The sequence below is a fragment of the Saimiri boliviensis genome, chromosome 2 (genome assembly GCF_048565385.1).
Source record: "Saimiri boliviensis isolate mSaiBol1 chromosome 2, mSaiBol1.pri, whole genome shotgun sequence".
Lineage (NCBI taxonomy): Eukaryota > Metazoa > Chordata > Mammalia > Primates > Cebidae > Saimiri > Saimiri boliviensis.
Genome location: NC_133450.1, coordinates 137,428,489 through 137,443,691, shown reverse-complemented (window position 1 = coordinate 137,443,691; position 15,203 = coordinate 137,428,489). Strand labels below are relative to the sequence as shown.

The 15,203-nt window shown below is 47.8% G+C and overlaps 1 protein-coding gene across 8 annotated transcripts in view; it reads left to right on the top strand.

Moving 5' to 3' along the window:
• Positions 1-15,203, top strand: part of EHMT1 (euchromatic histone lysine methyltransferase 1) — a 222,698-nt gene that overhangs the window by 58,812 nt on the left and 148,683 nt on the right. The window contains exon 1 of one of the 8 annotated variants that reach the window (XM_074394410.1): positions 2,658-2,784. The exons of the other annotated variants lie outside the window; for them this stretch is intronic. The gene's annotated coding sequence lies outside the window, so the exon portion shown is untranslated. Of the gene's footprint in view, positions 1-2,657; positions 2,785-15,203 lie in introns of those variants that run through there. 8 annotated transcript variants of the gene reach the window in all.

Here is a 15,203-nt window from a genome sequence, read left to right as displayed (position 1 = left end):
TGTGTGTGTTCTTTGGAGAAATGTCAATTCAGATCTGTTGCCTAATAAAAAAATTTAAAAATTGTTGTAAGAGTTCTTTTTGTATTATAGATACAAGTCCCTTATGTGATTTGCAGTTTTTTGGCCCATTTTGTGAGTTGTCTTTTCATTTTTTTTGATAATGAGGCACAAAAGTCTTTAGTTTTGATGGAAGTCCAATTTATTTATTTATGTTTGTTGTTGCTTATGTGGAAGTGATATTTGCTAGTGACTTAAAGGAGGTGAGGGGTGAATTCTGGGGCGAGATTAAAGCCAGGGCAGAGGCTCTGAAGAGGAGTGATGGCTTTAGGCTCGCTGTTGGACAGGACTGAGCAGGTAACAAGCCCCAGGCAGGGTGGTGGTTCTGCGATGCCTCTGGCTGCCTCCTTTGGGAGGTGACGTCAGGGAGATCAGCTGAGAGGCTGAGCGGCAGCCAAAGCAGGGGATGCTGTGGCAGGAGCAGCGCGGTAAGACGAGGCTCTTCTTTTATTTTTTTATTTAATTAGAGACAGGATCTTGCTATGTTGTCCAGGCTGCTCTTGAAGTCCTGGCCTTAAGCAGTCCACCAGCCTCTGCCTCCCAAAGTGTTGGGATTACAGGCATGAGCTCCCATGCCCAGCTGAGAAGGAGGTTTTTTTTTTTTTTTTTGGTGGGGGCGATGTGGTTTCCTTGTTATCCAGGCTGCTGGAGTACAATGATGCGTTCTCAGTTTACTGCAGTCTCTGCCTTCCCGGGTTCAAGCGATTCTCCTGCCTCAGCCTCCCCAGTAGCTGGGATTACAGGTGCCCACCACCATGCCCACCTAATTTTTATATCTTCAGTAGGGACGGGGTTTCTCCATGTTGGCCAGGCTGGTCTCGAACTCCTGACCTCAGGTGATCTGCCCGCCTTGGCCTCCCAAAGTGCTAGGATTACAGGAGTGAGCCACCGCGTCCAGCTGAGAAGTAGGTTCTTGATGTCCTTCATGTCTTGTCTTCCCTCTTGCACCCTGAACCCTTCTCTCTCAGTGCTTGCTGCTTGCTGTGTCCTGACCTCCTGCTCCACCCTCAGACTGTGGACCCCTGGAAAGATGTTTCCCACCAGCTCGTGCACTCACCTGCTCCACCCACCGCCTGCCCCAGGGCCCCAGCTGCTCCAACAGCTCTTCCCTGACCTCCCACCCCGCCCTGCCCCTGCCCTACCTTTACTTTTTGCTCTCTGGAGCATTTATTGCCTTTAGCATAGAGACTTGCTGTGTCCCCATGTAAAAAGAGCTTTACTTTTTCCCCTCTCTCTCTCTTTCTCCTTTAAAAAAAAAAAAAAAAAAGGCAGGGTCTCCTTATGTTGTCCAGGCTGTTCTTGAACTTCTGGCCTCAAGTGATCCTCCCATCTGGGCCTCTCAAAGCTGTGGTATTAAGGTGTGAGCCATGATGCCTAGCCTAAAAAGCTTTTCTTTTTTTTCCTTTCTTTCTGTCTGTCTGTCTGTCTCTCTCTCTCTCTCTCTCTCTCTCTCTGTGTCTTTCTCACTTTTTCTTTCTGTTATTTTTTTTTTTGGAGCTGGAGTGCAGTGATGTGATCTTGGCTCTCTGCAACCTCTGCCTCCCGGGTTCAAGAGATTTTCCTGCCTCAGCCTCCCCCAGTAGCTGGGATTACAGGTGTGCGCCACCATGCCTAGCCGATTTTTTTGTATTTTTAGTGGAGATGCGGTTTCACCTTGTTGGCCAGGCTAGTCTCGAACTCTCGGCCTCAAGTGATCCACCTGCCTCCGCCTCCCAAAGTGTTGGGATTACAGGTGTGAGCCACTGCACCCGGCCTGAATAAGCTTTTCTTGATCCTGCTTCCCACCAGCTTCACGTCAATCCTTTGCCCCTTCTTTGCACCAAACTCTTCCAAAGATTTGTTTGTTGCTGGCGTGTGCATCTTTCCCTGTTCTCCCTTAGATCCTCAGTCAGACCTCGCAACTTCACCCCCAAGGCAACAGAAGCATCCTGGCAAAGGTCTTCTCTGTCAGGTCACTGGAGGGCCCTCCTGGTGGTAGCTTTCCTTCCTTCGCTGGTCCCGTCTACTACCCTGACCTGGTAGTGTCCTCACTCAGTCCTTGGGCCTTGCTCTCCTTGCCACCTCACTACAGTGCTGGGTGCAGTGCAACCTCTGACTCCGGTGTCCTGTGTCCACGTGTGAGCTCCGTGTTCTGCCCTGCTCCCTTCATGGCTTCCCATCTGCCTCCGTCCTCTTTGCCCTTCTCGCAGGTGCTTCTGCCTTCTGACATCCTCTCACTCTCCCACCTGCGCCTCCCTTTTCTGACTGGTTTCCCTGGCCACCTGTCCTGGGGTGGGCCTGCAGCACAGCAGCCCAGGGAACCAGTCTGTCCTCACAGAGGCCTGGTGCCTCCTGGCTCCAGTTCGTACTCTCCTGTCTGCCTGTCCTCCTTGTGCGTCTTCCCTGGGGTCTAGCAGTCTTGGTGCTCTCCTGGGGGCTGTGTCCAGGGGAAGGAAGAGGTACTTGTCTGTCCTCCGTCCACTTGCCTTTGCCCCATCTTCGTTCTGGGAGGACTTTCTTGGAATGCAGGCTACCTTCTCTGTTTATTGCTGCCCTACCTCCTGCAGCCTCTGGGGCTTGGCCACGCTTTGTCATCCACTGTTGGGTGCCTCTTGTTCCAGGGTAAGCCGCTGTGCACGTGGCTGAACGGCTGAACGTAACAGAGGCTGTCCCGCCCTGGCCGTAAGATGTGTGGGAACTCAGAACCCTTCCAGGGCTGCAGTGTGCTTGACTTATGGATGACTGAAGGTATCTTGCCTATAGTTACTGTTTTCCTGTATAGATACTCTGTTAGCTCTTTCATAGCTAATAAGTGAGCTGAAATTATTAATTTTTTTCATTCAGTGTAAGAAAAAAGCAGAATAAAATATACAGAAAGTTAACTTGGTTATTTCTGAATTGTGGGATTGCCAGCGATTTTGTATTTTTTGGAATATAGTCAAGTTTTTTTTATAGAAAGCATGTATTAGCTTTACTGTTAGAAAAAATTAACGGGCCGGGTGTGGTGGTGCGTGCCTGTAGTCCCAGCTCCTCGGGAGGCTGAGGCTGGAGGATCGCTGGAGCCCAGGAGTTCTGGGCTGTAGTGCGCTATGCCGATCGGGTGTCTGCACTAAGTTCGGCATCAATATGGTGACCTCCTGGGAGCGGGGGACCACCAGGTTGCTAAGGAAGGGTGAACCGGCCCAGGTCGGAAACGGAGCAGGTCAAAACTCCCATGCTGATTAGTAGTGGGATCGCGCCTGTGAATAGCCACTGCACTCCAGCCTGGGCAACATAGCGAGACCCTGTCTCTTAAAAAAAAAGAAAAAGAAATTAATGGAAACCTTCATTTATATTTAACTTAATTCATATGAGTAGTGCTTATCACTTTAAAAATAAATGGTAAAAACCTGAAGGGAAGATGACCCTGAAGTTAGATAATGCCCTGTCACAACGTCAAAACAAAGCCACCCAGAGACCCAAAGAGTTGAATCCTTTTCTTTCTTCCTTTCTTTCTTTCTTTCTTTCTTTTTTTTTTGGAGACAGAAGTCTTGCTTAGTCGCCCAGGCTGGGGTACAGTTGCACCATCTTGGCTCACTGCAACCTCTGCCTCTTGGGCTCAGGCTATTCTTCCACCTCAGCCTCTTGAGTAGCTGGGACTACAGGCGCGCACCACCATGCACAGCTAATGTTTTCGGTATGTTTTGCAGAGATGGGGTTTTGCTGTATTGCCCAGGCTGGTCTTGAACTCCTGAGCTCAAGCTTTCCACCAGCCTTGCCTCCCGAAGTGCTTGGATCACAGGCATCACCGCGCCTGGGCCTGAATCCTATACTTGGAATCATTATGAAATAAGGACCCAACTCTTCAGTGCTGTGGGCAGGCCTTGCCCCCACACGCGGCTGTACAGAGGCCGTCCCCTTGGTCCTTGTGTTCTTCCGCGCCCCTTCTCCCTTCACTCAGTGAACTTCCTCCAGTACTTTCAGTCCAGCAGACACGACAGTGCAGAGGCCCCAGGAGTCTTCCAGGGTTCGAGCGACATACAAATGCAAGACTGTATGTACCTTTTCACTGTCATTCTGTGCTGAGTGTCAGGCATGAGTTGTGTGATCCTGCCATAGATGGAGTGCGGTGGGCACATGGACTTCTGGTTTGCTAAACTGGAAAAAATATTTGCACAAATGCAAAACCATATCATTTTGTCTTTTCCTTAAAGAATAGTTCATTTTGATAAAGTATCCTATGTTAACATGTAATGGGTTTATTGTTATTTGTTGTTGTCGTTTTTTTTTTTTTTGAGACTGAGTTTCGCTCTTGTTACCCAGGCTGGAGTGCAATGGCGTGATCTTGGCTCACCGCAACCTCCGCCTCCCGGGTTCAGGCGATTCTCCTGCCTCAGCCTCCTGAGTAGCTGGGATTACAGGCACGCGCCACCATGCCCAGCTAATTTTTTGTATTTTTAGCAGAGACGGGGTTTCACCATATTGACCAGGATAGTCTCGACCTCTTGACCTCGTGATCCACCCGCCTCGGCCTCCCAAACTGCAGGGATTACAGGCGTGAGCCACTGCACCCGGCAGGTTTATTGTTATTTGTAAAGGAAGTGATAACTTAAAACAAATTCTTTTCAGTTTGGACATGGTAAAACTAACTTAGTACCATTCTGATAACTCATGTGAACAAAATCTCTTTGGGGTGATCAGTGCTGTTTAGAGTGTGGTGTGGTTCTGAGAATGAAAAGTTTGAGAATTGGTTTTATCATAAACCGAAGTGCCTGGCACAGTACCGTAATGAACCAAACACACAATTTCTGTTTCTCATAGAGCTTACATGCTGATTGGAGATAAGCGTCACATTTTTGTGTCACATGCTTCAAAAGTCAACTCCTTAGGTTTTACTATCTTTTTATCATCGTGGAGATTTTGAATGAAATTCAGCTATGAATGTGTATTTGTTTTCCCATGATGTCTCAGTCATATTACTGAGCAGTGTTGTGGATTTTAAAAAAGATCTCTGACATGAGTAGGAATGTGGTCTTCTACCAGGAACCTTTTTGATTGCAGAGAATTTATTAATGTATCTTGTGGTTTTCTGCATGTAGCCTGCATTTACTGTTCTAACCACAAGGTGGTGCCTTTGTTCCAAGTCCGAAGGCTGACGCTGTGCAGGACGTAGCTTGAGAACAGTTTTATATGGGTTGCTTTTTTGACAATTTAAGGTGATTCTGCTTTGAAGTGCTTAGCAAAGAACCTTACCTTTCTTTCGCATCAGAGTGGTCTCCTCTTAGAATGACACCCTAGAGTGTGTAAGAACCCCCCAGCAGGTTGAGCACCCCTTACCTGGGTGCTAGTGTGGGTGCCTGGTCTCTTACTCTTGACTGCTGGTTTTCTATCTGTTGTATTTCTGATAGGACTGTTGCTCAAGTTGCTCTTCTAATCTGAAAAAAGAAATAGGCTTCTCTTTTATCGTGGTGTGTAAGTTCTGTACAGCCTTATTTTTATGTCCCATGTTGTTCAGAAGAGCAGATGGGTGTCCTGGGAGGTGGGGGAGCTGTGTCCAGCTGCACTGTCCTTGCTGGCTGAGCTGAAGGCAGCATGAAACTCTGGCCCTGAGAATGCACCAGAGTCTGTGTGGAGGTCATGTCTGCATCCCTCCCTCAGACCCACGCTCTTGGCCTGCACTCTACATCAGATGCCTCTTGGAGAAACTGCACTGCTGCTCTGCCTAGCACTGGCCCTCCTCTCAGGGAGGCTCTGGTGGGGCTGCCAGTGTTCTTCAGTGTCTTCAAAACTTTTTTCTCACATTAGAAAAATTTTAGGCCAGGCACAGTGGCTCATGGCTGTAATCCCAGCACTTTGGCAGACCTAGGCAGGCAGATCACGAGGTCAGGAGTTCAAGACCAGCCTGGCCAACATGGTGAAACCCCACCTCTACAAAAAATAGAAAAATTAGCTGGGTGTGGTAGTGTGCACCTGTGATACACACTACTCAGGAGACTGATTCAGGAGACTAGCTTGAACCCAGGAGGTGGAGGCTGCAGTGAGCCGAGATCGGGCCACTGCATTCCAGCCTGGGAGACAGGGCAAGACTCTTTCTCAAAAAATGAAGGCCCCTGTTTTTATGGTGATAATTGTGTGAAAGTATGAATGAATTGAAAAGATAGAAAATGACAAAATTACTATGAACATAGTACCACTGAAAAATAGCATCTGTATGTGTTGACCTATTACTTAGCCTCCAGGAGCCAATACTGGGGGGATCTGGGAGTCTGTGGGTCCCTTCTAGGGACTGTATTGTTCTCAGGAGCCAGGGCTGAGGCCTTGATGGGGACAGGACAATCTGTTGTCTTGGAATTGAGCCCAGGAGTTCCAGACAGGTGCTGACCAGCTAAAGCTGCTTTTCTCACACTCTAAAATAGTTAGTGGAGAGAGGTAGTGGAGAGATCGGGGTGGGCAGGGAGATTTTCTAAAACACCAACTTGTTCCTCACAGGGCCTAGAGCACAGTGAGCTTAGAGGACTACCAGCACTGTCACACACGTGCCGTTTATGAGGTCTGGAGCACAGTGAGCTTAGCCAGCACCATAACCCAGGCTGCCATTTACGAGGCAGTGAAGGGGCCGGGGGCTACGGTGTGATCCACCTGCACCAGGGCTTCCTGAGGGCCAACCTCTCCATTGAGCCCTATGCTGAGACCAAATTTCAGGTGCTGAAAGACATTTAACAGGATTCTGCTCTTTCCTGGCATCTATCAAAGAACACCAACATGATATAAATTAAAACCCACAGTAAAATCTCTCAGAATTCCATCCCCTGTTCTGGCTCTCCCACACTGCAGGCTGGCGGAGAATCTCACTGTTGGCCACTGTCCCCAGATGCCCTGACTCGGCTCCAGCGCTCTTTCTTTGTGCTCCTGTCCAGCCTGGAAGAGCAAGTCCAGGTCGCTGTGGCGCCTCCTGTACCTTGCCTTGTGCAGTCTGCCTGTGATTGCCGACTCACCTCTTGGTGTGTGAGACCCGCCATTAGTAATTAATCATCATCTTAAAGTATATTCTTCCAGTAGTTGTAGAGTACAGTACGTATTTTTTGCTCATGTTAGGTGCTGGGGTTACAGAAGTGAACAGGAGCTCCCTTTGTAATTGGGAGGCAGGCCTGTGTGGGTCATCACAGAGCCCATGATGAGCTGCAAGGCTGCCTGAGCCCCGAAAGCTCGCTGTGCAGTTGGAGAGTCGCGGGACACAAGGGGAGGTGTGATGGTCTGGGCCACACTGCTGCTGGAATCTTAAGTAGCTCCGTGTGACTGGCACCTAGGATTTTTGACAGGCCATTCCTGGACCTGAAAATCGTCAGGCTAGGTTAGAAATCTGCAGAATTCTGTTAAGGACCAGGTGTGTGGGGTGTGGGCCATGTAAGGTCTCTGATGCATATTCTTTTTTATTTTTACAACTTAAAATTTTTTTTAAAAAAAATGCATTCTTAGCTTGTGGGAAGTAAGAAAGCAGATGGGGCTGGATTTGGCCCTGGGGGCCGCACGCCTGGCCTAGATCGCTGAAGCTCCTTCTGTGCCTTGTCATGAAGTGTGAACTTGATTCCATGGGCAGTGGGAAGCCATTGAATTTTTAAAGAAGATTATGGTAAGGTCACAATTTTAGAAAGATAATTTTAACTGCAGAGTAGATGCTAGACTGAAAAGGGGAGAGACTGGAATTAGAAAAATGAGTTGCCAGAGTCTTCCTATTACCATTGACTTTAGGAATAATGCTGCATCAAATAAGAACGTAGCAGTGGAATTTGATGGAATATTTAGGAGACATGGAGCTTGGTGGCCAGTAGGAGGGAGTGGTGTGAGGGAGCATGAGTAGTGATGTTGACTGGCCGTTCATTTTATTTTATTTTTTTGAGATGGAGCCTCACTCTGTCGTTCAGGCTGGAGTGCAGTGGTGCTATCTCGGCGCATTGCAACGTCCACCTCCCAGGTTCAAGCGATACTCCTGCCTCAGCTGCCGAAGTAGCTGGGACTACAGGTGTGCACCACCACACCCGGCTAATTTTTAAGTTCTTTGTAGAGACAGGACCTCCTTATGAGACATCCAGATGCCTAGGCAGATAAAAAAGGGTCCCCGGAGAATTTGCACCTGCCCCACCAGCATTTACTTAAGATGCTTTTGTGCAATTGAGAGAACCTGCCCGTAGGGTGCTGGCGCCTGCATGGGCATGCGCATGTGCAGGGTTGGTAGGGGGCGGTGGAGTGGGTGGGGCCACGGGGAATGAGGACTTAAGGCGGGGAGGAGCTTCTCTCCAGTTCCTGGGCGGGGCCCTGGCAGTCCATCTGTGAGGTGGGGGCCTGTTAGCAGGATTCCATCTCGCTTTGCTGAGGGTTTTTCTTTTTCCGTTTTGCCCATTAAAACCCTGCTCTACTCCCCCTTCAGTGTGTGCGTGCCTAAATTTTCCTGGTTGTGTGACAAGAACCGGGTTTTAGCTCAACTTAAAAGCAAAATTCTGCAACACTTAGGTTGCCCAGGCTGGTCTTGAACTCCTGGGCTCAAGTGATCCTCCCACCTCAGCCTCTCAAAGTGCTGGGATCATGGATGTGAGCCGTCACACTCAGCCTTTGATTGGACTGAATTTTTTTTTTTTTTTTTTTTTTTTTTTGAGACAGAGTTTCGTTTAGTTGTCCAGGCTGGATGCAGTGGGGCAATCTTGGCTCACTGCAACCTCCGGGGTTCATGTGATTCTCCTGACTCAGCCTCTTGAGTAGCTGGGATTATAGGCATGTGCCACCATACCCAGCTATTTTTTTTTTTAATTTTTTTTATTTTTTTATTTTTTAGTAGAGATGGGGTTTCTCCATGTTGGCCAGGCTGGTCTTGAACTCCTGACCTCGGGTGATCCACCATGCCTGGCCTTTCTTTTTTTTTTTTTTTTTTAAGACAGGGTGTCACTGTGTCACCCAAGCTGGACTGTAGTGGCGTGATCTCAGATCACTGCAACCTGTGCATACTGGGCTCAAATGAGGCTTTCGCCTCAGCCTCCCAAGTAGCTGGGATTACAGGCGAGTGGCCCCATGCCTGGCTAATTTTGTATTTTTCGTAGAGATGGGGGTTTCGCTATGTTGCCCAGGCTGGACTCAAGGGATCTGCCTACCTCGGCTTCCCAATGTACTGGGATTACAGGCATGAGCCACGAGAACTGGCTTGACTGGACATTCTTAGTGAACGATGTACAGAGTTAGTCACAGTGGCATTTATAATCGACAGAGTGGGTTGGGTAGATTTTGCTGTTACTATATAACACAACACTGTTGCGTATCTTAAAATTTTTATCAAAATCTTAATCAGTTTTAGTGGAAAAATAGATTAAAAACCAGTATGTTATATAATCCGTTAATGTAAAAAATCTGTAAGAGATATAATAAGATGTTTACTGTTGGTGGTCAGATTATGGGCCATTATTGTCTCTTGTTTTTTCTCTCCTTATGACACTGGCTAGAGCCGCTGCCACGGTGTTTGAATGCCGTGCCAGCGGCCCCTCCGTGGCTTTTCCCGGTCATCGAGGGGAAGCCTAACACGTCTGAATAAGTTATTAAGCAAAAGATTGTCATAGAACTCCTTCACCAAGTTGAACTTTTCATCATGAAATAATTTTGTGAAGTGCTTTTCTCCCTCCATTGTCATGGCGGCGTGCTTCCGTCCCACGTCAGCGCCCTGCGTGCAGCCACGTGTGTGCAGCCGTGTGTGTTCAGCCATGTGCGTTCTGTCTGGTGTTCTGCCTCCCAAGTTGCAGTAGCCCCTCATCTGGGGCCATACCTTTCGAGATCCCCAGTTGATGCCTGAAGTTGCAGATAGTACTGAACTTGCTATGTGCTAGGTTTTTTCCTATACATATACACCAATGATAAAGTTTAGTTTATAAATTAGGCACAGTAAGAGATTAACAATAACTAACTGTAATAAAAGTTATATGAATGTCCCCCCTGAAAAACATATTGCATTCTGCTCAGTCACCATCTTGTGATCTTGTTGGTCTGTCAACAGAGACAGCTGCCCAGTGGCTGGCAGGCGGGCAGCAGTTGCAGCATGGACACGGGGAGGGAGGGAGGACTCGCATCCTTGGCAGGACTCGGGAGGCAGTGCGAGAGTTCAGCACACTGCTTAGAGTGGTGCGCGGCTGAAAACTGAGATGTTGTTTGTTTTTTTGAGATGGAGTCTCTCTCTGTCGCCCAGGTTGGAGTATGGTGGCACGATCTCAGCTCACTGCAACCTCCGCCTCCTGGTTTCAAGCAGTTCTCCTGCCTCAGCCTCTTGAGTAGCTGGGATTACAGGCATGAGCCACGTGCCCGGCCTGAGAAGTTGTTTATTTCTGGAAGTTTTCACTTAATTTTTTTTTTTTTTTTTTTTTTTTGAGACGGAGTTTCGCCCTTGTTACCCAGGCTGGAGTGCAATGGCGCGACCTCGGCTCACCGCAACCTCCGCCTCCTGGGCTCAGGCGATTCTCCTGCTTCAGCCTCCTGAGTAGCTGGGATTACAGGCACGTGCCACCATGCCCAGCTAATTTTTTTGCACTTTTAGTAGAGACAGGGTTTCACCATGTTGACCAGGATGGTCTCGATCTGTCGACCTCGTGATCCACCCGCCTCGGCCTCCCAAAGTGCTGGGATTACAGGCTTGAGCCACCGCGCCCGGCTCACTTAATGTTTTTGAACTGTGATTGAAACTGTGGCAAGCTAAACCACGGATCAAGGGGACTGTTGTGATGGATCTTCAGGTCAGGCAGCCTGGGGATCCATCTCAGGTGGTCCTTAGTGTAGCATCCTCTTTACATGGGGTTGCATCATTTGTTGATGTTTTGTTAGGGGTTGCCAAGGCTGTGAGAGGACTGATGGGAGTTTTCTTTCATTTCCTTTGTTTTCTGTGTAAGGCTGTTCTCATAGAATGTGCTGGGAAGTGTTTCCTCCTCCTCTTACTAATTCACGAGTACTCATGGGGTTAACCTTTTCCTAAATGTCTGTTGGTCATTTGGGAATGCCTGTTTAATTCATTTGCCTGTGTTTATGTTGATTGTTTTTTTTTTTTTTTTTTTGAGACAGAGTTTTGCTCTTGTTACCCAGGCTGGAGTGCAATGGCACGATCTCGGCTCACTGCAACCTCCGCCTCCTGGGTTCAAGCAATTCTCCTGCCTCAGCCTCCTGAGTAGCTGGGATTACAGGCACGTGCCACCATGCCCAGCTAATGTTTTGTATTTTTAGTAGAGACGGGGTTTCACCATGTTCACCAGGATGATCTCGATCTCTCGACCTCGTGATCCACCCGCCTCGGCCTCCCAAAGTGCTGGGATTACAGGCTTGAGCCACCATGCCCGGCTGATTGTTTTTTTTTAAAAAACTGGTTTGTAGTTTTTTCCTCATGGAGTTAAGAGTAAGTAAAGTTATTGTGCTTAGCCAAATACATTGGATTTTTTTTCTGTGTTTTAAAGTTTATTCATTTTTACCATATAAATGTTTGAAATATTTTGGTAGTTAAGTCTGTAAAGCTTTTCTTTTGTGATTTCTGGCCTTAGTATTATGCTTAGAATCAGGCGTCCCTTGTTTCAGTGCTGTCAAGTATTTTTTCCTGCTGCTTTTATGATTTATTGTTTTGTGATTATTTCAGTCATCGATCTGCAATGGTGATAGTCTTCTCCTCCCAGTAGTTAGCCAGCTGCCTCAGTGTCTCAGTGAGTGTTTTATAATCCTCCCTTCCTGCTGATGTGAAATGCCCTTTTCTCTCCTATCGTATTCTTGTTTTTACATTAAAGTCTTGTGATTCTTTTTTTTTGAGACAGAGTTTTGCTCTTGTTACCCAGGCTGGAGTGCAATGGCGCAATCTCGGCTCACCGCAACCTCCGCCTCCTGGGTTCAGGCAATTCTCCTGCCTCAGCCTCCCGAGTAGCTGGGATTACAGGCACACGCCACCATGCCCAGCTGATTTTTTGTATTTTTAGTAGAGACGGGGTTTCACCACGTTGACCAGGACGGTCTCGATCTCTTGACCTCGTGATCCACCCGCCTCGACCTCCCAAAGTGCTGGTATTACAGGCTTGAGCCACCGTGCCTGGCCTTAAGTCTTGTGATTTTAAAAAAATTGTTGCCCAGTGCGGTGGCTCAAACCTGTAATCCCAGCACTTTGGGAGGCCGAGGCGGGTGGATCACGAGGTCAAGAAATCGAGACCATCCTGGTCAATATGGTAAAACCCCGTCTCTACTAAAAATACAAAAAAGTAGCTGGGCATGGTGGCACGTGCCTGTAATCCCAGCTACTCAGGAGGCTGAGGCAGGAGAATTGCCTGAACCCAGGAGGCGGAGGTTGCGGTGAGCCGAGATCGCGCCATTGCACTCCAGCCTGGGAAACGAGCGAAACTCCGTCTCAAAAAAAAAAAAAAAAAATTGTTTATGCTATTAAAAGCATCAGGTGGGACCAGGTGCCTGGTGTATGCCTGCCCATAATCCCAGCACTTTGGGAGGTTGAGGTAGGCAGATCACTTAAGGCCAGGAGTTTGAGACCAGCCTGGCCAACATGGAGAAACCCTGTCTCTACTAAAAATACAAAAATTAGTCGGGTGTGGTGGTGCACGCCTGTAATCTCAGCTACTTGGGAAGCTGAGTCATGAGAAACTCTTGAACCTGGGAGACAGAAGTTGCAGTGAGCTGAAATTGTACCACTGCACTGCAGCCTGGGCGACAGAGCCAGACTCTGTCTCGAAAAAAAAAAAAGAAATTACCAAGTGGGTCATAATTTGCATGGAAATAGATTATGTATAGATTTACCAGAAGACATAGTCCATTAAAAAAGGTAGAGATTGTACTGTTCATGTTCTGTGTGAGATACCAGTGTTTTAAATCAGTACCATTTGTCCATTGTGAGATGATTCTGCATTATGTTTTCTTAGCAGCCACGGCAGAAGGTAGTTGGAAATTAGATAATGCAGTCTTCCAGCGGGGCCTCGGTGTGGGGGATGTAAAGAGGGTGCACCGTGCGCGGGGCACCACCTCTGCGGACTCTACCCCGAGCTTCTCCACGCGCCGCACCGGGACCGCTGTGTGAGACTGGTGAGGCCGATGCTTGCGCATGAGTCAGATGCTTGCGTGCCAGTTTGCTGGTCACTTGAGTATCTGGCTGGGATGCCTTGAGGAAGAGCGGTGACCCTCGGCCCGTTCACTAGGTGGCAGAAACCAGCTGAGATCGATTTCTGCCCAGAAGGCCACTTGTCACCTCACGTGACAAGGAGCTTGGAGAGGCTTTGCTTCTGTGTACCACCCTCACTGGGGTTGCATCAAACGCGCTGAGGTGGATGGCTGCTCTGTTAGGCTCAGTGCTCTACTGAGATCCGCAGGCCCCACAGCTGGAGAGCAGGGGAAGGATATGGTTTCCGTTACTGGACAGGCAGTGCTGGGTCCCTAGGACGATGGGTAACTCCTGCCCAGCGGCCAACAGGTTCCACTGTCTGCGCCGCCCTGCATGTGTGAGTGAGTGCTCGCACGCCGTACCAGGTGGAACCGACAGGCAGAAGGGCATGTGTGCTCCGGCCTGAACTCTGGGTTCTCAGTCTTTTCTCACACTGAAGCAGGAAGGGCTGCGAAACAAACCACTCCAACACTGAACGGGAAAGGAAGTGGTGATTGACTGGGCAGGGAGCAGCTCCGGCATAGTTACCTAACAGCCCAGCTCTCCAACAAAGAAAATCCTTGCCCTTTTAAAGGCCTACAACTCTAGAAATTACATGTGAAAGGGTCCTGGGTTTACAACTCTAGAAATTACGTGCGAAAGGGCCTTGGGATTTACGGAGTAGGGGTAGGCGTTGGGTGCCTGACCTAGGTGGAGGTTTGATCGTGTTTAAGTAAAAACAACGCCTTCTGGAAAGATTCCTCCACCCCATATCCGAGATCCATAGATGGGACTGTGGTTGGCAGTAGGGGTCTTTTCCTTAACCTGGCTGGCGGCACCAGCCAGTCCCTCCTCTGGCTGACTGCTAACTTCTCCTTTTGAGATGCAGTGTAGAAGGCCAAAGAGGATTAAGGGTCTCCTTTCCTCAGTACCAGTTTTCTTTCAGTTTCTAGTTCTTTTCATAAGTAGCTTCAGTTATATTAATAAGTATAAAAGCCAAAATTGTGTTTCTGTTACTCAGGTTTACATGGATTAGGCCAGTTTGACAGGTATTCTCATTTAATAGACTTTATAAAAATTAGATCAGTAAAGCTGTTACTATGGAATTCAAGCTGAGAGACAGAATATATTACACTCGTTTGAATCTTTGTTAAAATGGCATTTGTAGGCAAGAGATCAGAATCTCCAACATCTCCGAGGTAAAATCTGGTCTGCTATTTGGAGCTACAATAAGGCTAAATAGTAGCGAGAATTTCTGCTGATGCTCCCAGGGAATTAGTAAGGATGGGGGGGGTGGGTAGTAAAAGCTGCATGTAAGCCAGCGCCTTTAACATTCATGTATAACCTTCCAAACATTTAATGACTGTGTGTGTATATGAATTAATTAATTACAGAGATGGGGTCTTGTTGTGTTGCCCAGGCTGGAGTACAGTGGCAGCACAATCATGGCTCACTGCAGCCTCAACCTCCTGCACTCAAACCCAGGTAGCTGAGACTACATGTGCGCCACCATGACTGGCTATGATGTAGATTCTTTTGCTCATGCTGGTTAAGGGAAAAGTGGTTGCCTAACAGTAGGTGTAGTATCTCATTTATATAGTATGTATAAATTATACCTCTATCAGTGTGTTTGCACAGAAAAATGTTTGGAAGATTACACATGAATGTTATAGTAATTGGCTTATGCATAGTTTTTACACTTTGTTTTTTCCCTATTAATTTCCTTTACTTAAAAAAAATATATACAATGACACGAATTTTTCTTTTCAAAATCAAATCCCATTCAAGCAGAATGTCCCTATGTCCCCTTCTCACTCTCCACCTCCACAGCTTGTATTGTGATGAGTTTGATGTATGTCCTTCAGGATCTTTGCCTTTAATTTTTTAGAGATATGCTTGAACCCATCAACAAAATAATACTGTTTTGTATATATTTCATTTTTGTCTATCACTTTTTTTGCTTGTGTTTTGAGACAGAGGCTCACTCTGTGTCACCCAGGCTGGAGTGCAGTGGTGCAGTCATGGCCCACTGCAACCTCGACCTCCCAGGCTC